Source organism: Nannospalax galili, unplaced genomic scaffold (assembly GCF_000622305.1).
Source record: "Nannospalax galili isolate Female #2095 unplaced genomic scaffold, S.galili_v1.0 scaffold96, whole genome shotgun sequence".
In the NCBI taxonomy this organism is placed as follows: Eukaryota; Metazoa; Chordata; class Mammalia; order Rodentia; family Spalacidae; genus Nannospalax; species Nannospalax galili.
Genome location: NW_008342018.1, coordinates 954017 through 978476, shown reverse-complemented (window position 1 = coordinate 978476; position 24460 = coordinate 954017). Strand labels below are relative to the sequence as shown.

At 36.3% G+C, this 24460-nt stretch overlaps 1 pseudogene; it reads left to right on the top strand.

Moving 5' to 3' along the window:
- The first annotated feature begins 7564 nt into the window (after positions 1-7564).
- Positions 7565-8013, top strand: LOC103738015 (annotated as a pseudogene).
- The last annotated feature ends 16447 nt before the right edge of the window (positions 8014-24460 follow it).

Genomic DNA, 24460 nt, shown 5'->3' with positions numbered 1-24460 from the left:
GAAAATAAAATAGAAAGAAGTGAGATTAATACCCTGCATGTAAGTATGTGTCTAGGCCTTCACCAATTGCAGAGTGTGCAGCAGAAGACAAGAGTTTAAAACCAAGCAGAAACTCTGATGGAAAAGCCAACAAGCTAAGCACGCTTCTCACAATCTCATCCTCCTAAAGAGACAGCATCTGGAAATCAGAGCCCAAAGACAAAGAAGGAAGGATCCTTAAGAACATCATCAGTTCCTAGCTGACACACTCAAAATGTTTTTTACTTAGGCATAAACCACTTAGAAAGAGACCATGTGGAAGTGCTTTCTATGTTTTATTCCCCAAATATGTGTACAGAAAGAACATCAGAGCACCCACCAACTATCCTCATTCATATGGCACTAACAGGAGAAATTTTTCAACTTTGTTCTAAGAACTTAACAGTTAGCCCTCTATTTCACAGAAGCCCCATCTGTCCATTAGTCCCTTCAAGAGTTCATACTTAATTTATGACAAGTATGTTTATGCTGCTGCCAATATTCAAAATGCTGGGACTACAGTATCAAAAATGTCAAAAAGCTTTAAAACATTTATCAAAATTTGTTCAACAAATACTCATGGCTGACATTTTATATACTTCTAAACACATTTTATGTATATGCATTCAGCAACTGTGGGATAATTCTTCTTACAAATATGAGTTTTTATCTTTGAACAATTGGGCACAATAACTTTATGCTAGTTATCTGTAAACATCATATATTCCAGTGAAAGGCAATTTGCCATGGTGAGATAGTAGTTGCTCAGTTCTTTTAATAAGAAAATGTTTTTATACACTTCTGATTATTCTTACAATCACAATGACATTCACACAACATCCTTAGAGGAGATAAAGTTCATAATTCTAGCACTAGAATCAAGTAAACATAAAGCAGTTGTGTATTTTTATTTGCACAATGTTTACTAGATATCTATAATTTGCCAAATACAAAACTCTCATTACAGAAATATAAAATATATATGTGATGGCATCCTTCTAGAAACATGAATTTTTTATAATAATTTGGAATAAAATTGTTTGCAGAATTATTTCAGCAAGTTCATGACTTCTGTAATAAAGCAGCCTTAATACTTATTTCATATGATAATTGTTTATATTTAATCCTTATAAAACTATAAAATAGCTACTTCCTATGCTAATCTCAGAATTGTGAATTTTGAGGGTTTAAAAATAGGCAGGAGGTCCCAACCTTAGCTGAGGAACTACTGGCAACCAATCCCTGTTGGGTGAAGGATAGTTGATCTTCTTTAAGAGAGGGCTTCTAGATAGGCTGACGAGGCTCCAGTAGATGAACTCATTTTGCAGGGGAAATTTTAGTACACAAACTTAGTTTCATATACATTTTAAAAAGAAGCAAAAATAAATAGTATCTTAAGGATTAAAATGCTGGTAGGAGGGAGAGGTGACAGCTCTTCCTGTGAAGCAAGGAGACACTGTATAGGTGTCCTCAGACAGGTGAAGGGATGCTAGAGGAAAGGGCAGGTTTGAACTTCACCTGAAGAGTTAGTAGACACTCCCTGCATGTCCTCATATTGTGGAGTTAGACTGCCCAAAGGAAGGACAGATAAAGGTTCTACATGTGGAACAAGCTAGTAAGTGTTCTTTCTTGATTCCTGTGATGGTGGAGTTACAGTGCAGACATGAGGGAAACTTTACTTGCAAAGCTACCTTACACAGAGCTAACCTGCTTAAGTAGGTGACAATGTTTAGAAGGCATAGGTTTTTAAATCTATAACCCTCTGAATTTTGGCCCAGTTAACAGTACCAGGCAGGAATTCTATCTTGTGGAGCTGACTTTAAATCCATTTGGAAAATGGTTGGTTATTCCCACAATAATTGTGTCACTGCTGCACTAGTAGGCATATTTTTCCAGGCCAGGGATTAGTGTCACTTTCAGAGCTCATAGCTGTGTACAAACGTTAAGTACTTTCCCCTCCAGTAATGTGCTTAGAAACTTCCAGCATTACAAAAGCTAGCCAATAGGATAAAGCTTCCAGGTCTGTATCAGCATGATTTTCCCATGCCTTGGGATTCAAGTATGTGGTGCCTTAAGCATTAGGGTATTACCATCAAGTTCTGATGGGTAATCAAGAGAAATGACAGCAGCCTGTAATGTTTGGGGTAGCCTATGGAACCTACTGAACAACAACTCAATAAGAGGTCAGAAGAAGGCACTAGATTCCCTGGAACTCGAGTTACAGATGATTGTTAACTTCCATGTGGGTGCTTGGAATTGAACCTGGGTTCTCTGCAAGAGCAGCCAGTGCTCTTAACCACTGAGCCATCCCTCCATCCCTAAGAGTGAAGCCTTTAACTTTAGAATTATCTCTGAACTATGCAGAAAACTTCCAAACCACTTTTGAATCCCCTATTTTTGTTAGATTATTTAAATAACCTTTATAATTTATTTAGTGGTGATTTCTTTTTTGTTTGCTTTCCCTTGAGAGAATGGGGAAGCCTAAGTGTTTTCAAACATATAAATGTAGTAGAAGTGAGAAACAGGAGATACTGAAAATGCAGAATTTGGAATCAGTGTAAATTTTGGAAGACTTCAGGTGGGAAAGATCTGGACAGATAGAAAGTTCACTATATTTGACATTCAAATACCAGTCAATATTTAATGAGAAGTTCTTTTCGTTGTTTTTGAAAGATTGATTTGCAGAGAAAATAAGTTGTCACAAAGAACAGACAGCTTCTTGAACTTCAAATCTGTGCATGTCAAAGCTCTCTGGAAGAACACAGGTGTGAGCTTCCACTCTTGTAAATAAAAAGCATAATACATTAAAAATGAGAAATAATTATCTGTATTTCAGACACAGTGAAGCTAAGGCTCCATTGATGTGTATGTCTCCCTGGTGGAACTCATGCCAACATTCTTAGTAATTGAGAAATTCTGTAGTTAATAAGCAGAGCAAAAATAAATCCCGTGATGACTTCCTCATTGATAAGATTAACACAAGCCTCTGTGTTTCCTTCCATATGATTGCAAATATATATGTAGGTATCTTCCTCAACTTTAAAATACAATGTCTTATTCAGATTTCATAAAGAAAAAGGAACATTTGACTACTTTGTAAGTCATACTTTTTTCAAAATAAAACTATAAAAATCTAAAGATGTTTTCATTCAAACAAAGAATATCTTTCCCTCAACTGTCAGAGTAGCATTCAAGGTTCTACAATAATTCAAATGATTTAAGTAATAAAGACATAATCTCTATCATCTCTGTGCACTTTGAAAATCACATTCATTTTTCATAGCGTGGTAGCTACACCTGTATGCAATCAGATATTCTTCAGTTTCCTTTTTAGAAGTTCTTTCCACCTTTCCTCAAAGACGCACATTCACCAGGTGTGAGGAATGTTAGTTTGGTGGTATGGTTATGAAATATTTATGATGCTTTCCCCTTGTCACTTTGAACTAACTTATTCATCTGTGCTGCAACAGAAGTGTGGGTAGTGCATTTGTTATGTTCAGATTCAACTAAAATATCTTCTGTTGACTTCAAATATTTCTGTAATTGAGTAAAGAAATCCCATACAACAAAGAAATGAAATAATTGAATCAAAGTTACATGGGCTTAATTCGTCTTCTTAAAAGCCATCACCAATTGGTTGTAGGAAATCACCCCCACCCGTTATTGGTACTATTTGATTTTAATATGGAGTTAAATTTTTAAAAAAGATAGACAAGCTGTGCCTGGTGGTGCACGCCTTTAATCCAAGCACTTGGGAAGCAGAGACAGGCAGATCTTTGTGAGATTGAAGCCAGCCTGGTCTACATAGTGAGTTCCAGGACAGCTGGGGCTGCAGGGAGACACTGTCTCAAAGAGACAAAAAACCAAAACAAAACAAAAAAGATAGATAAACCCAGGGAGGAGTTTCATAACCATATGGAAATAGAGTCCTACAGGCTCCTGGGGCCCATCTCATATGAACCTACAACAATGGTGTCAGTGTGCACAGGACCCGTGCAAACTCAAGCAGACAAAAATCCAGCATAGAACACTGGAGAAATGAACAGCTGACCCTAACCTTAGCTGAAGAAATATTGAGAACTGGTTACTGCTGGGTGAGGAATAGCTGACCTTCTAAAAGTGAGGGACTCTAGATAGGCTGACTAGACCTCAGTGGATGAATTTTCACTGAGGGACACTAACTTGATACAATAGGCTTTAAACTAAAATTGTAGTGAACTTTTGGAAGTGGTCCTAAAAGGACAAAGACTCATCTGTAAGAGAAAGCCTTTTTCTTAAAGATGCCACATTTCCCTATATCACTTAATCAGCCAGCTAGAAATTTCAATTAGAGCTGAAGATTGGAGCGGATAATGAAAACTTGATCTACTTATTTTTGGCAGTAAAGGGAATGAGATGACACAAAAGGTGATTCATTGATATCTGAGGATTAATCTAACTAAATTGTAAAAGCACCTGTGAACAAGAGATAATCTAGAACTCAGGAAGGGGATCATACCAATTGACCCCTGCTAGGTTGCCTATCAATACTTGGAGCTTACTTCACTTGTCACTCACTTGAGATCTAAGCTGGGGAACTACATAATTCTCTGGTAGAGAAGAAAAATGTAAAGGCTTCATGTCAACACTTTGAGAGTTCAAGACATTGTTCATATCCATATTAGCTCAGGTAGAGACAGGGGTTATAGAACTCTTTCAAAAGTGCCTTCTGCTTGTCTTACCTACTAACAAACAACTTTCCAGAGATATCTCAGCACATAAACTCTCTTCACAGCTTCAGATCTTTTGGTGCTAAGAAATCAATCTGAAAATTTCCTAATCTCCTGTCACCATTGGCCCTGAAAGAGAAAAGTCACAATATGATACAAAACATTTGTGTCTTGAAAAGCCCCCCAAATAGAAAGTGACTTAAGTCAGATATATTCACCAAAATCTTACTTGGACCCTTATGGCCCTGCAGAAATCCTTCTTGCTCCAAATCACTCAAATTCCAACCATTGCCTAACTTCTGAGAAAAGCAACAAAGCACGGATCTTTAAAGTCTATCACTCATAGCTCTTGTGGTGGTTCATTTTCTTGCCAGTCAACAACAGGAGTAACTTGTTTGATGCTACCTTTTCTGGAGATCTTTGATCATACCAATTGCCCCATGCTTAATGAGCCTGATCCCACCTCTCTCTTTATAAAATATATCCCACTATTTAAATTTTAAATATTTTAGCTTGGGGATGTAGCTCACTTGGTCTTGCCTATTCTGATGGAAGCCCTAGGTTTGATCCCCAACGTCACATAAACCAGGACTATGCCTGTAATTCCAGCACTTGGGCAAGATGACCAGAGGTTTAGTCATCCTTGACTACATAGAATGTCCAAGGCCAACCTATGCTACATATGACCCTGTTTCAAAAATAAATGAACTGATACACATATTAATCAATTTACATATTTTATGTATGTATCTTATTACCACTAGTATTTCCCAAATGACTTGTTTCTTCAATTTGTTTTCTACTTTCCAGTTAGATCCCTAATGCTGTCTTATAACTCTTTATGTAACTTCTTCATTTTAAAGAGTGTGTGTGTGTGTGTGTGTGTGTTTGTGTGTGTGTGTGTGTGTGTGTAGTATGTACAAGGCCCTGGATTCAACTCCCAGCTCATACACAAAAAATACACATACATGTTTAACCTCTGTGTGGGCATGTGTTTTTGATATGTGGTAAATGTATATGTGTGTGTGTGTGTGTGTGTGTGTGGCATACATGCACATGTGTGTGCAGGTGCTCAAGTTCATGCACAGACATGAAGAAGCCAGAGGAAGACAACAGGTGAGGTGCCCTGCTCTATTCCTCTCCACTCTATTCCTTTGAGATATGGTCTCTTGTCAAGCCTGGAGCTAGGCTGAGTTTGACAGAATCCTCCTGTTATACACAGCCACACCTAACTTATTGTGTGGATGCTGGGGATTGCAACTATGGTCCTCATGCTTGCAGAGCAAATGCCCTTACCTACTGAGCCATTTTCCAGTACAAGTTACTTTTGTAAAATGTATTCAATGCAAGTACATTAATTTTTTTCTTTTTCTAAATGTATATTTTATTGAATTTTTGTGTATTTCATACAATAGATCTTAATCATATTTAGACTCCCTTCCTTATCTGGACCCCCCATAGCCCCCCACAGGATTTCATGCATTCTTTCATATGTGTTTAGGCCTATCCAGTAAAGTTTCTGTACCCAAATATCCCTCAGTGTGAGTTCATTCTCTGGAGCATGGTCAGCCTATCTCGCATCACTTCCTTAAAGAAGATCAGCTCTCTCTCATCCAGCAGTGATCAGCTGCCAATAGTTCCTCAACTGAAACAGGAGGATGATTTGCAAATGTGGATGCCAATAGCAAAAGAACTTCATTAATAAGGGAGTGATTTTCATAATACATTACCTCCTTACAGCCAATCTCTGATGAGAAAAGATACATACCGTGTATACAGTCCCCTTCCAGCAGAACAAGATGGAAGGGACACAATGAGACTGAGGATTCTGATCCTGCATAGATTTGGCTTAGGTATGTGTTAGTGTCTCAGAGTTTAATTAAAATGTTTTAGGATAAATAACAACAACAACAATAATAATAACTTATTGAAGATAGTTCATAGTATAAGGATTAAAATATTTGTTTTAAGCTGTTTTATTATAACATTTTTTTTAAAAAAGGGATTAAGGTTTGGGAGCCTGGGTGGGTAACAATATGGGGGTTTGCAAGGGGGTGATAAAGAATGGATATATGCAAAATACATTCCGTAAATTAATGAAATATCCAATGAATAAAATATTAAAAATAAACTCATACAAATAAATTATAGTGGATTACATTAATTTATTTTGGTACAAGTGCACAGTGTTTCAAAGTAGACACATCCATGTCCTGTGCCTTCATGTTCTTACTTAATGCCCCCTTCAGTCCTGCAGATCTATTCCAGTTCTCTACAGGCGTCACATGGTTTCACCTTTTGTGCTGCGTCTTTGTCTTAACACTGTGGTCACTTATATTTAGGTATATTTACCATTGTCTTAAATGGCCTGCGGCATCTATTACAGCAGTATGCTGCACAGTTTGCTTTTTGGGGAAACAACAGGCTATACCATATAGTCCAGGCAGGCATGCAATACCTTGAGCCTTGTAAGTTTGTTAAGCCCATTCTGTGATGTACATGTGACTAAAGCAACTCCACAGTTCTCAGTACTCATATCTTAGTTGTTCCATGATACATTACTATGCCCAGAGATCTAACATGTCCTGAACAGTTCTACAAATGCACTGTAATTTATTACATATAGAGATGATGGCAACATAATTTCTTTGCAATATTGTCACATATAGAAACAATAAAAATCTTTCTATGTTTATAGAACATAAGATTGTTAGATATATCTAGAAATTATAGTACAGGTTCAATAGACTTAAAAATACTCAACTTACAGATGAATTGTTCACTGAAAAGGTTGTTCTGCTCGGCGCTGCCTGCGAGGTGGCTGCCATCTCCTGCATGGCATCATGGCTGCCCTCAGACCTCTGGTGAAGCCCAAGACCATCAAAAAGAGGACCAAGAAGTTCATCCGGCACCAGTCTGACCGATATGTCAAAATTAAGCGAAACTGGCGGAAACCCAGAGGCATTGACAACAGGGTGCAGAGAAGATTCAAGGGTCAAAACTGATGCCCAACATTGGGTATGGAAGCAATAAGAAAATAAAGCACATACTGCCCAGTGGCTTCTGGAAGTTCCTAGCCCACAATGTCAAGGAGCTGGAAGTGCTCCTGATGTGCAACAAATCTTATTGTGCTGAGAAAGCTCACAATGAATCTTCCAAGAACCGCAAAGCCATTGTTGAAAGAGCAGCACAGCTGGCCATAAGTGTCACCAACCCCAATGCCAGGCTGCTCAGCAAAGAAAACGAACAGATGGTTCACATGCTACTGTTATTTGTGCTTAAATAAAACCATAAAACCTGCAACAAAAAAGGTTATTCCAAGTATAATGTTTCTAACACTGCTGTTTCTTGTGATTAATATTTTAATATCTGACTGAATAAATTGAAATCTCAGCATTACTTTACTTAAGACTTGTTAAATAGTTGTGTTAAGTCATGATTTTATCAATGTATTGACTGATGTTACTTTTTATTCTGGGAGTAACATATTTATTGTTTGAAATTTTTGTGACAAGTTGTAGGTGATTTTGCCAAAATTGATATAATGACATTTATAGTTGAGAACTACTTTCATAGACATATTTAATTATCTTTTCTATAATTTATGAGTCTTGTATTCATTATGTAATACTGCACCTCAAATTATTCTGCTAAATTATATCTCTCTGGTCAAATATTTTTATATATGCATTTAATATCTACTTGTATATATTAAACCATATCTAAATAGCCAAAATTGATATAATGACATTTATAGTTGAGAACTACTTTCATAGACATATTTAATTATCTTTTCTATAATTTATGAGTCTTGTATTCATTATGTAATACTGCACCTCAAATTATTCTGCTAAATTATATCTCTCTGGTCAAATATTTTTATATATGCATTTAATATCTACTTGTATATATTAAACCATATCTAAATAAATTGAAGTTAATTGTCAATTCATCTGTAATTTTCTATGGGGCTTGAATAATTAGCAGAGCATTTATTTGGTAGCTTATAATTGTCCTTCTGATTTGTAAAACTACTTTTATCATTACATAAATTTTCAAAGAAGAGTCTGTTTTTAGTAGTCTATTCTAGGTCCTTTATTGCATTTCTATAATTTTAAATTAAGATCATTCAGTGATAATCTATTTGGAAATATTTTAAGATATTCGTCTTCATCTATTTTAAAATTATTAACTTAGTGTGTGTGTGTGTGTGTGTGTGTGTGTGCACATGTGTGTGTCCAAGTGTGCCATGGCATGTATGTGGACATCAGGGAACACATCAACTTGCAGGAGTAAAGGTACTCTCCTTCCATGACATGGATGCTGGGGATCAAACTGTCAGTCATGGCAGCAAGCAACTTTACCTCTGAGCAATCCTCTGGTGCTCTTCTTCTCTTTTGAATATAATAGATTTTGTGTAAATACCTGCTATGACATTGTTCAGAAACACTTTCAAGATATTGATTTATTTGTATTCATTGTCATCCTTATAATGGTTAGTAGTTTTTTTTCTCTTTGACAAACTCTTTATTAGTATATTTATCCACCACTTTGACATACATGTTCATCTTTCAGGAATTTTAACAAAGTATTATTATTCTACATAAAGCACCTTGCTTTCTTATGCTAGTTTTATTCTTGTTTTGTGACTTAAAAATTAGATATCGTCCTTCTTTTTTCTTTTTTCAAGAATTTGAGGCTTTGAACTAATTATGCAGCTCAGTCTAACTTCAAACAATCCTACTGCCTCAGCCTACCATTACTGGATTGTAGGCATGCACCTCCATTTCTGATATATATTTTCTGGTTTCATACCGTTTTAAATTGTGACATATAAGAGTACCATTTATTTGTATGCAGAGATTCTCTTCTTTATGTTAGTGAAGCATACATTTACACTGACTTTTAAAATCATTAACCAAGACTACTGACATCATTGATAGAATTATTTTCAGTTTCCCAATTAAATTCAATGCCTCCTTAACCTTACATATTAATGTATTAATTGCTGACTCATAAAACATTCCCTTTTTCTGAATTCTTATAAGGTCTTATGAGATTATGCCATCTTCATTTTATATCGTTCTCATTTTTCAACAGAATTCAAAACCACTTTTCCAAATCTCTAATATAAAGTATGCAAAATACAGGTCAAGTTACAATTGCATCGTTTATAAAATATTATTATACAAATGTTAAAACCTTCTCTTTTATAATATATTAAATGTTTCATTTCCTTCTTCTTATATATTTGATATATGAAAGCTAGTTTTTGCATATGTGACTTAAACTTTTCTTCTTAGTTTATTCCAACTATTTCAAAGCTATATTGCTCATAGGACTAAAAGGACTTTCCATTGTAAATGGCTAACAAACTTTGCAGTGTCTGAAAAGCATTGATTTTTAATGGTCATGCTTCTTCTTGAATTCATCTATTGAACTAAAATGTCTTTTAATTTCTAAATTTAATCTTTTAATTGATTCAAATATCATGACTAATGTTATGATAGTGAAGACATTTGGCCTTTCATTTAACTTTTTCAGGTTTATGTCTTCATATGTAGACTATAATACTTTTAGAAAAATAGATGGCAGGGGTGATATACATCATCAGTTTCTGCCTGAATTTGACAGAAATGCTTCTCCAACTTAGCTAATTATCATCCTAGGGTCAAAGGCCCTTCTAAAATTTTACAAGAGCTGTGAGTTGTGCTTTCTGTGGTGATACAAAATAGTCTTGTACAAGTTCACAGACTTTAAAAGTTTGTTGAATAGTCTCAGATACCACTTACTTGAATATGGTTGACTTGTGCATTTTTCATACCTGATAGTTATGTAGTGTACCTCTTTCAGGGTATGACAAACCTTTGTTGGTTGTAACAGTAAATGAAGAGGGACCATATCAGCTATCTATCACTCCTGAGGTGTCATCTGCAGACTCAACCGATGCCTTTTGAAAAGTTGTAATACAATTTTTATTTGAACTGGAAATACATAGAACAATGAAACATGCTTATCACATACTTATTAGCATACACATACATATATATAATTCATATAGAAAATTTAGAAAAAATGATAGCAGTTTTAAGATAAGATATGCTGAAAATACATTGAACAGGTTCTTAAATCAAAAAGTGATTTTTAATATAGCTTTCATTTTCATTTTCCAGCTTTAATAGAAAACTCAAGTTTGAGCAAATAACTGAATTAACAGTAGTTAAAGGCATGAAAATTATTCTTTAATAGATATTATTTCAAACATACTTTGCCCCATTATTTATAATACGTTAAAAAAATAACAATGATTCTGACAGTTTTATCAAGAAAAAAGAGCAGTTCAGTAGGTACCTTTCTTCAGAATTGCATCATATGGGCCCTACAAAATAGACAGATATATAATAAAAGTGAAATACAATTGGGAAATTGACTATTTAATTTTCTGAATTCTACCGAATGATTTTTACCATACTGCATAGTCTTAAAGCTCTCCTGTGAGGTCTTTATTTCTATATAGAGTCCTTAGCTGTTTATAGGTAGTCATCACAATTTTTGTATCAATGATACAATGAAGAATATATCAGTCACAGCATCTTGAGAATCCATACCTGTGCCTTTCTGATATTTATAATGTGTGCAAACAGAGCCATGAAAGTAGAACAAATGACAATTAACTGATGCTCTGTTTCCGTATTTATATGATCCCTGACTTGAGAGCAGGTTTATTATGCTTGTCTGAGAAATGCACTTGGTCTCTGTCATCTCTCCCATTCAGCTGTGCTTCCTATCTCCAAATGAATAAACCTTAAAAGTACCTTGTAATAGTTACAGTATATTTCTCCAGGGAGAAATTGTTGTGTTAGGGTTTTGATGGGTTCTGACATTATACCAATTTCACTTGACAACGACCTGAAAGTTGAACAGTGCACTGAGCCATGCTGGTAATTTAACACAGTCATTCGAATATCACCTTTCATCTTTAAACAGGAAGCCATCATTTGTAAAATGTGGCCTAAGTTACTTATCTTGCCATCACTCCGTTTTTTCCATGAAAGACGGAAAGAAGGTATTTTTAATATGAACATGTAGAAATAATACTACTATTACCATTGATAATGTTTCTAATACTTAAATTACAGGACAGCATAATGGAAATATTTCTTTTTTTTCTTTTCTAAAAAATAATTTCTCAATAATTTCATACAGGCAAATAAACATATAAGGTGTTTTGATCAAATCCATGCCCATTCCCTCCCCTCCAATTCCTCCCATATCTCCCCATCACTTTTTTCTCATAATTTCATGTACTCTTTCTTTTCTTTTATGGGGCTTTTTGCTACTCTACACTACCCTATCTGAAGAGGTAACCCTAAAATCTTTTAAGAATTAGATAAGAGCTCCCAAATACTTTTGGCATTTTTGGCCTTTGGAACGGAGTATGTTGTGAAGAGGCCCAAAGATATTTTAACATTTAGCCAAGAAACTTGCTACTTTTCTTTGGGGTCTTTTTACACTAACTGCCTGGCCAATTCCTACCTCCTATTCTTATTACACCATTCTCTGAAGTGGTTACTCAACTTGCAGATAGGGAATCAGGACACAGACCACTCTGGCTTCTTCCATGCTGATCAGTGATGCAGGGTGAGGCAACTGAGGTACCCCTTCAGTGGATCTATCTAGAAGACCCCCAAATTCCATAACTCTTATCTGTAGGGAGAAAAGAAAGTCCTTGATTGGTGAATAGGAGATCTGAAGGAGAAGTAAAGGCAAGAGTAATTGGCATTACAAGTTCTAGACAGAAAGGGAAATAGAAAATAAAAATGTCAAAACAGGGCAAATTTCAAATGTTCATTTGAGAGTCCATTGGAATTTCTTCACAAAGAGTTTCCAAAAGCATCCCTCTATTGGGTTCCCCCTCATTTTTCTTTTCTCTGCCAAGGCTGGACTTGAGAGTGATGGATTCATAATTTGCTTTCAGTTATTTTGATAGCTGTTGGAGTGGTTAGAATTAGTGTCAATTCCCTCTCAAAGGCTTCTAGATAGGGGGAGAAAACAATTTATCCATCATTTTCTAACAATAGTTGGTTGTTTCCCTCAGCTACAAGGTGGGCACTACAGCACTGCAGACCAAGATTTGAAGTCTTACATCTGAGCAACACTTTCTGATTTAGAAAAAAATCATCAATGAAAAGTAATTGTCTAAACAACTTTTTATATGGATTTAAGCCTAGTATGTGAAAAGTGTAATCCTTTGAACTCTTAAAGAAATATACTGATCACTTGACTCTTTGGTTATACATTCCTTTTGGTGTTTAAGACCATACAGTTGGTCCAAATAAAATCAATTTTTTTTACAGTTAAGGTCATTTGAGGATCTGTTCCTCATGAGTCTCATGGGCTTGGTAGGAGTCCCTGGCTCCTTTCTTTTACAAGTTCCATCTATGTGAAGATAAGTCAAAGGTCCTGCTCAACCATGGCTGGCTTCACTTGGAAGCATGGAGGAAATGTTCCTCTGAGTTGACCCTTCTCTTTGTAGACTACTGGACACTGGTTCAAGTCCATCTGGTGGAGTTTCAATGTCCTCCATGAAAAGAGGACAGACGACTCACCACAGTTACAGGACATTTTGAGAGATGCTCATAGTCCTCTGGAACTTAGTCAACCTTGGAAGGCAAGGGGCAAAAACTGTCCTTTAAGTCCCTCTGACCAGATTAGTATAGGCCTCAAAGTATGGCTGTTAAACATCCAATAAGGTTAGTTCCACCAGTCTTGTACTTTTAATTACCATGTGCTATGTAGATAAAGCTTGGATAGAAAACTAAGTATTTTCAGATAAACTTTGACCAGATATCTATTTTGTTACTTAAACTAGTTGACCAAACTATGATCTTAAAATTTTTAAGATTTTTTTTTTTTGTATTTTTGAGACAGGGTCTCCCTGTAGCCCCAGCTGTCCTGGAACTCACTATGTAGACCAAGCTGGCCTTGAACTCACAAAGATCTGCCTCTGTGTGATTAGGTCCAAATTCCATACATTTGGCTGGGAAGAGTGGCTTGATACTCCAGTGACGGTCTAATGACACTGCTTGCCCCTCCTTTAATGAAGGAGCACAAGTGTCAACAAGCCCAATTGTGACAAAGTTTAGCAATCAGGCACTGCAGAAGTCATGATGATGGTAGTTATTTCATGCAGAAGAGACTACTGTACAGCATCACCTTATTAAAAAGACATGGAATTTAAAAGGATTTAGTCCTAGGATCCACAACTGAGGGAGAACATACATCTTTTATTTTTCTGAGTCTGTGTTTCTTCACTTAGAACAGTTTCTAGATCCATCCATTTACCTGCAAATTTCATTATCAAATCTTTCTTTACTGCTGCGTAGAACTCCATTGTGTAAATATACCACATTTTTGTTAAGCACTTATTAGTTGAGGGGTACTTAGGTTTCTTCCATTTCTTAGCCATTATGAAAAGAGCAGCAACAAACATTGTTTTACAAGTGTCTCTATGATAGGATGAGTCCTTTGAGTATATGCCCAGGAGTGGTATAACTGGTTCATATGGTAGGTTCATTTTTATTTTTTTAAGAGTTCTTCACACTGTTTTCCATAGGGGTTGCATGAGTTTACAGTCCAACCAGTATTGAATGAGCATTCCCCTTTCTCAACATCCTCACCAGTATTTGATATCATTTGTTCTATTGATCCTAGCCAGTCTGATTGAAGTAAGGTGATATGTTAGGGTGGTTTTAATTTGCATTTTCTTAATTACTGATGATGTTGGACACTTTTTGAGATGTTTCTTAGCCATTTTTTATTTCTTCCATTGGGAACTCTGTCTAGATCTTTAGGCCATCTTTTTAAAAATTATTTATTTAATAACCACATACTTAGAAGAAGCATTTCATTACAACAGCATTGACATATTCAATAATATTTTCCTGAGCTAAGATGCATCTCTTTCAAAATTGGCTGTAAGTTTTTAGGTTTAAAGTTGAATTATTACAGTTATACAATATTGTACTCAGTATAAACCCTATAAGACATAAAAATAAGTAAGGTTTTAACTTTTTAAAAAGATCTCCATTTCATTATTAAAATACAGAGTTTCATAGAGAAAAATTTATTTTTCATGCAATTGACATTAAGATGTTTGTCAATATTTCTTTAGATAAGATTGGGGTCTGCTGTTCATTTTCCCAGTTCTATGCTGGGTTACTATCTCGGAGTCTCTTTGGCCACCCTGGCCAACAACTCCAAAAAAGGTATCTCCTATCTGGCATTGTTGCTTCTTTATGTAGCCTTTAGCTATGCATATGGACTCTTAGGAAATTATATTGGCCCCTTTAATCATTGGTTATACTTTCCTTTTGGGTGTTAAGGACATACAATTGGACCAGATAAACTGATTTGTTTTTACTCTTAAGGTCATTTGAGGATCTGTTCCTCAGGGGTCACATGGTCTTGGGAGGAGCCCTTGGCTCCTTTCTTTTACCAGTTCTGCCTATGTGAAGATAAGTCAAAGGTCCTGCTCGACCGTGGTTGGCTTTGCTTGGAGTCATAGAAGAAATGATTCCTCTGTGTTGACCTTCCTCTTTGTAGACTGGGCACTAGTTCAAGTCCATCTGGTGGGATCTCCTCAGCCTCCTTGATCAAGAGGACAGGTGACCCACCACAATTACAGGACATTTTGAAAGATGCTCATAGTCCCCTGGAACTAGTCGACCTAGCAGGTCAAGGAGCAAAAACTCTCTTTTATGTCCCTCTGACCAAATTATTATAGGCCTCAAGGTATGCCTGTTAAACATCCAAGGTTAGTTCCACCAGACTGGTACTTTTAATTACTGTGTGTCATGTACATAAATCTTGTAGCTCATCTGTTAATTGGGTCATTTGGTTTCTGTCTTGTTTTTTTGAGTTCTTCATATATTCTGGATGTTAAACCTCTGTCAGATGTGTCACTGGTGAAGATTTTTTTTCCATTCTGCAGGTTTTCTCTTCACTTTTTTGATTTTTTCTTTTGCTCTATAGAATCTTTTTAGTTTAATGAGGTCCCACTTGTTTATTGCTGACCTTAATTCCTGAGCAACTTCTGTCTGATAATTATAAAATCCTTTCCTACAGCTTTATCTTGTAAGTTACTGCTAATATTTGATTCTAATAGTTTCAGGGTTTCCAGTTTCACATTAAGGTTTTTGATCCATTTGGAGTTGACTTTTGTGCAAGGTGAAAGATAAGGATCTAGTTTCATTCTTCTACAGGTGGAGATCCAGTTTTGCCAGCAGCATTTGTTGAAGATGTTCTCTCTCCTCCATTATGTGTTCTTGGCACCATTGTCAAACATCAAGTGGCTCAAATTACATGTACTCAGTTTGTATCTTCAATGATGATCCATTGATCTATGTGTCTATTTTTGTGCCAGTATCATGCTGTTTTTATGACTACAGCTCTATAGTATATTTTGAGATCTGGTATAGCAATTGCCCCAGAGTTGCTCTTTGGCTCAGGGTTGCTTTTGCTATCCAGGGTCTTTTCTGCTTCCATATGAATTAAAGGATTTTTTTTCTAATTCTGTGAAGTATGTTACAGGGATTTTGATTGGGATTGCATTGAATCCATATACTGCTTTTGTTAGGATAGTCATTTTTACAATATTAATTCTTCCAGTCCATGAACATGGGCAGTCCTTGCATCTCCTGGTGTCTTCCTCAATCTCTTTCTTAAATGATTAAAAATTTTCATTGTGGAGATCTTTGGTGTCTTTTATCAGATTTATTCCAAGATATATATATTTTTAGAGCAATTGTGAATGGGAGCATTTCCTAGTAGTCTTTCTCCAATTGCTTGTTACTGGTATATAGAAAGGCTACTGATTTTTGTAGATTGCTTTTATAATCTGCCACTATATTGAAAGTGTTGATCAGTACTAGGAGTTTTCTTGTGGAACTTTTGGGATCTCAAGTATAGTATCATATCATTTGCAAAAAATGATAGTTTGACCTCTTCTTTTCCAATTAGTACTCCTTTAATTTCTTTCTCCTGTCTTATTGCTGTGCCATGGCTTTCAAGCACTATGTTCAAAGGAGTTGAGCTACTGGACCTCCTTGTCTAGTTTCTGGTTTTAATGGGAATGTTCCCAGTTTTTCTCCATTTAGAATGATGCTGGCTATTTGTTTATTGTATATAGTTCAAATTATGTTGAGATATGTTCCCTCTAGTCCAATTCCCTCTAGGACTTTGAACGTAAATACATGCTGATTTTTGTCAAAAGCCTTTTCTGTACCTATTGAGATGACAATGTGGTTTTTGTCTTTGAGTCCATTTATATGATTAATGATGTTTATTGACTTGCGTATATTGAAACATCCCTGCATCTCTGGAATAAAGCCTACTTGATCACAGTGAATAATCTTTTTGATGTACATCTGTATGCAGTTTGCAAGTATTTTTTTGAGAATTTTTGCATCTATGTTCATTAAGGATATGGGTCTATAGTTTTCTCTTTTGGTTGTGTCATTACCTGGTTTGGGATTAGAGTGGTGCTAGATTCATAGAAGGAATTTGGGAGTTCTCCCTCTGTTTCTAACATTTTGAATATTTTAAATGGTATTGGTTGGAGGTCTTCTGTAAATTTATGGTAGAATTCTTTTGTAACTATGTCTGGGCCCAGGCTTTTTTTAGTTGGGAGGCTTTGTATTACTGTTTAGATTTCCTGATATGTTGTGGGTCTATTTAAACTGTTAATCACTTCTTGGCTTAACTTTGGTTGTTCCCATGATTTTAGATAGCAATCTATTTCTTTTAGATTTTCAAATTTAGTAGAGTATAAGTTTTTAAAATATTCCCTTATAGTGGTCTGGATTTTTTGAGTGTCTGTTATGATGTTTCCCATTTAATCTCTAATTCATTGATTTGGATTTGCTCATTCTTTCTTTTGGTTAATGGTCTAGGGTGGTCTGCCTATTTTGTTTAGCTTTCCAAAGAACCAGCTCTTAGATTCATTGATTCTTTGTATTGTTTCCTTTGTTCCTCTTTCATTAATTTTTGCTCAGATTTTTACTTTTTCTCTTCTCCTTTGTTTTGGGTTTCATTTCTTCTTGCCTTTCTAGTGTCTGGCATTGCAGTGTTAGGTCATTTATTTGGGCTCTTTCTAATTTTTTTAGTATAGGCACGTAGAGCTATAAACGTCCCTCTTAGGACTGCTTTTAAAATGTCCCAGAGGTTGTGTTGTGCTGTATTGTCCTTTTTGTTGAATTATAGGAATTTTTTTATTTTTGTCTTAGTTTCTCCTTTGACTCACTCATTGTTTAGGAGTCTCTCACCATGAGTTCATGAAGTTATCAAGGCTTCTTAAAGTGTTGATTTTGAGCTTTACTGCATTGAGGTCTGATATAATGCATGGAATTATTTCAATTTTTTTGTATTTGTCGAGGTTTGTTTTGTGGCCCAGTATGTAGTTCATTTTTGAAAAAGTTCAATGGAGTGCTGAGTAGAAAGTGTATTCTTTGATGCTTGGTTGGAATATTAGAAAGATATCTGTTAGGTCCATTTTATGTATGGTATCATTTAATTCAGATGTCTCTCTGTTTATTCTTTATCCAGTTGACCTGTCTAATGGAGACAGTGGGGTATTGAAGTCCCCTAGTATTACTGAGTTGGGGTTAATCTTTGTCTTAAAGTCCTAGAGTGTTGTTTTTATGAATTTTGGTGCACCAGAGTTTGGTGCATATATGTTAAGAATTGTAATATCTTCTCGGTTAATTGTTCCTTTGATCAGAATGAAGGGCCCTCTTTATCTCTTCTGATTAGTTTTACTTCGAAGTCTATTTTGTTAGATATTATAATTGCAACCCCTGTTTGTTTCTTAGTGCCATTTGTTTGGAACATTCTTTTCCATCCTTTGACCTTAAGGTAGTGCCTATCCTTTATGAGATGGGTTTCTTGCAGGAAGGAAAAAGATGGATTTTTTATTTCTTAATCCATTTACTTACCCTGTGTTTTCTGACTGGGGAGTTCAGTCTATTGATATTTAAGGGTATCATGGACATATATTCTCTCATCCTATTCATGTCATGCAAGATTTTTCTTTCCCCCTCAACTATATTAGACATTTTTCTGGGTAAAGTATTCTGCGGTGGCATCTATTGTCATTTAGAACTGGAAATACGTTGGTTCCGGCTCTTCTGGCTTTCATAGTTTGCATTGATAAGTCAGCGATAATCCTGACGTATTCTGCGGTGGCATCTATTGTCATTTAGAACTGGAAATACGTTGGTTCAGGCTCTTCTGGCTTTCATAGTTTGCACTGATAAGTCAGCGATAATCCTGATGGGCTTTCCTTTATGTGTGATGAGCTTATGGTTCCAGGGGACTTACAGTCTGTCATGGCAGGAAGGCATGGAGGCTGGAGGTGGTTGGAGCAGGAGCAGCAGAAGTGAAGCTCTCACATCATCATGAAGGCACAAGAAGCAAGAGAGCAACTGGAGATCTGGCAATGCCTAAGAACTCTCTAAGTCCATCCCCAGTGACATGCTTCCTCCAGGATAGGAACACCTTCTAAAACCTCCCCAAATAGTGCCACCATCTAGGGACAAAATGTCCAAATTATTGGAGCCTATGGGGGACATTTTCATTCACACCACCATACTCTGTTTCAGGAAGTTCCAGAGTGATAGATCTATGACAACAGAATTTGAGGTCACTGAATGCACAACTGAAATGTTAAAACTGGGAGACAAAAAATTATTACTGCTCACATGAACTTTTTTGCAAAATAATAATAACAGTCATTATAATAATAATGTAAATAGGCTTTTCATGCAGTTCTGGGGAAGAGCAAGTGTGTAGTATCCACAAGGTCCTAGATTGGATCTCTACCACTGCATGAGTAACAATAAGTCTGTAAGGGGAAAGGAAAATTATTATGAAAATTCAAGTTTACCAAGAGCAAAACAATCAAATATTGTCTACAACTATCATACAAGTGCCATTTGGGCAAAACCCAATGCTACTTGAAGAAATAGGAAGATGTCAAATAATACATGTAGGAAATAACAGCTTAATGTTCCCTTTAGGACTTGTAGCTCTGAGGAAAGGCAGAAAAGTACGATGCACATTGTGAGCTCCAGGGCCCTGTAAACATGCTGAAAAAACTTGTCATGGACAGTTCATTGATGAGTATTAATCTGTCTGGTAACAAAAACAATATGGTATAAGTTAAAATGTACACAGTGTTACTAAGTATTTAAGGTAAGTTTGGATTTAATTCCTAGCTAGTATTTTTTTTGCTTTTGAAGTGAAGTATCAGAAAATAACCTATTTGAAGTATACATCTTGGATAAACTTATATTTGTTCAAATTTAGTAGTCTAAGAATATGATGATTGAATGTGAACCTATTCAACATAAATAGATATCCAATACCACTCTTGCCAGGCTTGTAAGCATATTGGTTTCCTCTTTGTAGAACTGTATTTTCTTTAAGAGAATTGTTAAATAGTTTGAACATCTTTACCCAAATGAAATACACTTTTGGAAATTCACACTCCAAACTCTAAAAAAAATGACTTGTGATAAGTGTTATAGAAAGTGAAACTAGTACAAAGAATAAAAAGACAAAAATTTCTCACTTAAAGAGTGAGAGAATATTTCTATTTTCACACTTACATGAAGAAACACTGAATTATGAATGTTTGGTGTGCAGAAATTTTATGATTCTTCACAAACATACCAAGAAAACACTATAAAATCAGAAAAGATTTAAAATAGATATGAAGTGTTCCATGAAAAAAATTAAAATTGGAGAATAATTTATGAAATTATAGCTAAATACAGTGACACGGAAAATGGTCAATTTTTCTAAAGGTATAAGACTAATGAACATGAGAAACAGATTAGCAAAAAATGTTAATTGGCAGAGGCACTCCAGGTCTCCTCATTCCAGAGCAACTATCCTGAGTGGACAATAAGTTCATCTTCTGAGATGAACTGATACTTCCCCATAAGTGTCAGACCGATTTACACTGGGCCGGGACCATCAGGCCCCCAGTTCCAGAATTCTGGCTTTTTGGAAGTGGTTTTCAGCAATGGAAGTCTATCTTTTCCATGTTCTTGGGTTCAAAATACGCCTCCCCCGTTTGCAATGCGGCCATCTCCCTTGCCTATCATACCAAGCCACTGGTCTCCAATTCCAAAATCCCATTCACCTGCACAATTCCATCCTAGTGATGGCTTTATAAATAGAAAGGAAGTGAAAGCAACTCAAGCTCTTGAGCTGGGTGAAAACAGATGCACAGAGCAAGACTTCCCCTCACAAGCTGCCGGCTGGACCTCATACAGTAGTACCACTGCCTTTGCTCCTGCTTTTAAACTTGAAAACATTCCCAGGAAAGATGAATGGGCTTCATCTTTGGCTCAGTTGGTGAAGATCCAAGGAATGAGACAGTATGTTTAATGGTGCTTCAGAAAGAGGGGAAGTGTGAGTGGATAGGGGCACTGAATTTCCTGTCCTAGACTATGAAAGCAGAGGTGCAATGTATAACCCTTTAAAGAGTGGCTATGACATACACGAGCCTAGAGTTAGGCTTCTGAGGGAGCAGTATAATAAAGTTTTAGGAGCCAAAGATACCATGAAGTAAAGTGCTGGTGTGGAAGTCAACTTGGGTAAAGAAAGGAATGGCTGTGGGTCTGTTCCCCATTTCTTGCCACCCCCACAGAAGGTGATACCTGAGATTTAGTTGGTTAAAAGCCAGAATAATATGAGGCTGGAAGTGTACAAGTTTACCGATGTGAGACAGTTTCTGCCACTGAGGCAGCTGTCGTCTAGCATGGCCAGGGGAAGAAGCAAGGTTGCTGTCCCTAGCTCAGAAGAAGCTCAGTGAGCCAGGCTTCCCAGGGAGCCACTGTTTCTTGCCCACCCAGCTGAGACAGGGAACCTGAAGCCATCACTCCAAAAGAAAAGGTGATCTATATGTTGAAGAGAAATGCTAAGTTGGAGGACTTAGAAAATGATAAAGTGGAAGGGGATGCTAAAGATGATGATGTGTATGAAACAGGCTGTTTTCATGAAATCAGTGAGCAACGCCATCTGATTACTCACATGGATAGGCAAGGTGATAAGCTGCAAGTCTCCCCGACACTCTGTCATACATGGAAACACCTCTGTGGCTTCCATAGTGAAGGGAAAGGAAGAATCAGAAACCACTTGTGGAGGGATCCAGGAGAGATGCTAAAGATGATGATGTGTATGAAACAGGCTGTTTTCATGAAATCAGTGAGCAACGCCATCTGATTACTCACATGGATAGGCAAGGTGATAAGCTGCAAGTCTCCCCGACACTCTGTCATACATGGAAACACCTTTGTGGCTTCCATAGTGAAGGTAAAGGAAGAATCAGAAACCACTTGTGGAGGGATCCAGGAGAAGCCTGCCACAGCTCTGTAGGAGTGCTCACAGCCCAAATGATGCAGGAGTTCAGTGTGTTATGAGCTCAGGAGCTGTATGAAGAGGGTGATATTGAGGTGCAGGATGAGTATGACCACCTGGATGATGACAGCTCTGCAACGTCACTCACATGCTGAGTTCCACCTACAAAGGAAGAGTTTACTAAAGCATTTGTCATGATCAGAATGTCTTTTGAGGAAAGAACTCTAGTATGCAACAAGCAAGTTAAGAAAGATGTAGCACAGGAAGGCACAATGGTGCATCCTGCAGTACCAGCTAATTAGAAGGCTGAGATCGCTCGAGTCAGGAGTTTGAGACCAGCTTGAGCAACAAACCCTCATCTTGAAGAACAAACCTCATCTTCTAAGAGAAAACAAAATAGTTTTTAAAAATTAATTAACACTAAATTGCTACTAAATAATAAGGTTTAATAATATTTATGATTTGGCAAAGGATTTCAAAAGCTTAATAAAATAACACGTGAAAAAATGTTAATTAAAATGCCCACACTACTGTGTGGTACTACTGTTACTTCATTTTGCTCAGGAAATTGTGGGTATACAGATTTCCAAGGAAAGGGAGGAAAATTAAGTCAGAAATAAATACTCTAAGACTTTTATTTTTCAATGTACTTGAGAATTCAAATGGCTTCTAGAATACACAATGCAGAACATACATGTACCAAATAAAGAATTCTGCATAACACCATAGTTAACACACAGTGTGATTACACTAACAAGAAATTCCACTATGATGATACTTCAGGGTACCAAACAGAGAACCAAAGAGTAAATGAGTTTCTCCTTTAAATATGATTTTTTATTTATTTATTTATTTATTTCTGACTTAAGACAGGGTCTCCCTGTTCCCCAGCTGGCCTGGAACTATGTAGACCAGGCTGGCCGCCTTGAACTCACAGAGATCTGTTTGCCTCTGCTCTGCCTCCCGAGTGCTGGGGCTAAGGGCGTGTCCCACCATGCCTGGCTCTTTGTTTGAATTTTTAACATGAAAAGTTCCTAAGTATATACATGATGAATTCATTTAAGCATTTTTTGGTACTGTGGAAACCCAACAAATCTCAGTATGTGTCTTCAGTTTGGAGTTGTGTCGCCATTTTCCTGTGCTAAGTGGCAAATGTGCCAGGTGTCTAGTGCCAGTTAAGCAAAATGGCACATGGAATAAATTTGACTCACTATCCTAGGTAAGCTGTCTGTTCACTGTGGGCCTTTAGAATTGTCTCGGGGACACCTTTTTTTTACTTCAGTACATTTATTTATTCATTGTGTATATACACTTGCCATGACATGTTTTAAGTTTATTTTATTTTTTTAAATTTCTTTTAAACTTAATAACCACATGATTAGAAGAAGCATTTCATTGCAGCTTTAACATATTCAGTAACACACTCCAGAGCAAGGATACATGTCTTTCAAAAGCAGCTGTGAATTTTTAGGTTCACAGTTGAATTTATACAGTTATACAATATTGAACTCAGTATAAACCCTGTAAGATATACCCTTTAAAGAAGATCACCATTTCATTTTAAAATATGCTCTTTCCTACATTTTTAATATTATTTTTATTTTTTTAAATGAAGCATATCATTACAGCTTTAATATGCTCAATAACAGTTTCCAGAGCAAAGATACAGCTCTTTCAAAAGTGGCTATAAATTGTTTAGGTTCGCTGTTGAACTAACACAGTTATACAATATTGAACTCAGTACAAACCCTGTAAGACATAAAATTGAATGAGTTTTTAATCTTTAAAAAAGATCTCCATTTCATTTTTAAATAAACTGTTTCTTACAGAAAGACTCATTGTTTTTGCTACTAACACTGAGATGTTGGCACATGTTTATTTATTTTTATGTGTATGCATGTGTGCTTACATGTGCTTATCTGTGCTATATGCATGCAGATATCTGTGGATGCCAGAAGATGGTGCTGGACCCCCTGTAGCTGGAGTTACAGCTGGTTGTGAGGCACCTGATGTGTTTGCTGGCAACTGAAATTGGGTCCTCTGCAAGAGTAGCAAGGAATTTTCATTGCTGAGATATCTCTCAAGCTGAGATATCTCTCAAGTTTCAAGTTTCTTTCATTACTATAATATTTTGTATATTTTATGTTTTCATACATGTATACAACTCACTTTTATCACTTCCATTCCCTAGACCAAATTCCAATTCCTCCTGCACTCCACTTGCACATGTTTTCTTCCCAACTTCATAACTTCTTTTAGAAAAATTATTTAAAAAATACTTAGTTTTATTTCATATGTATTAGTGT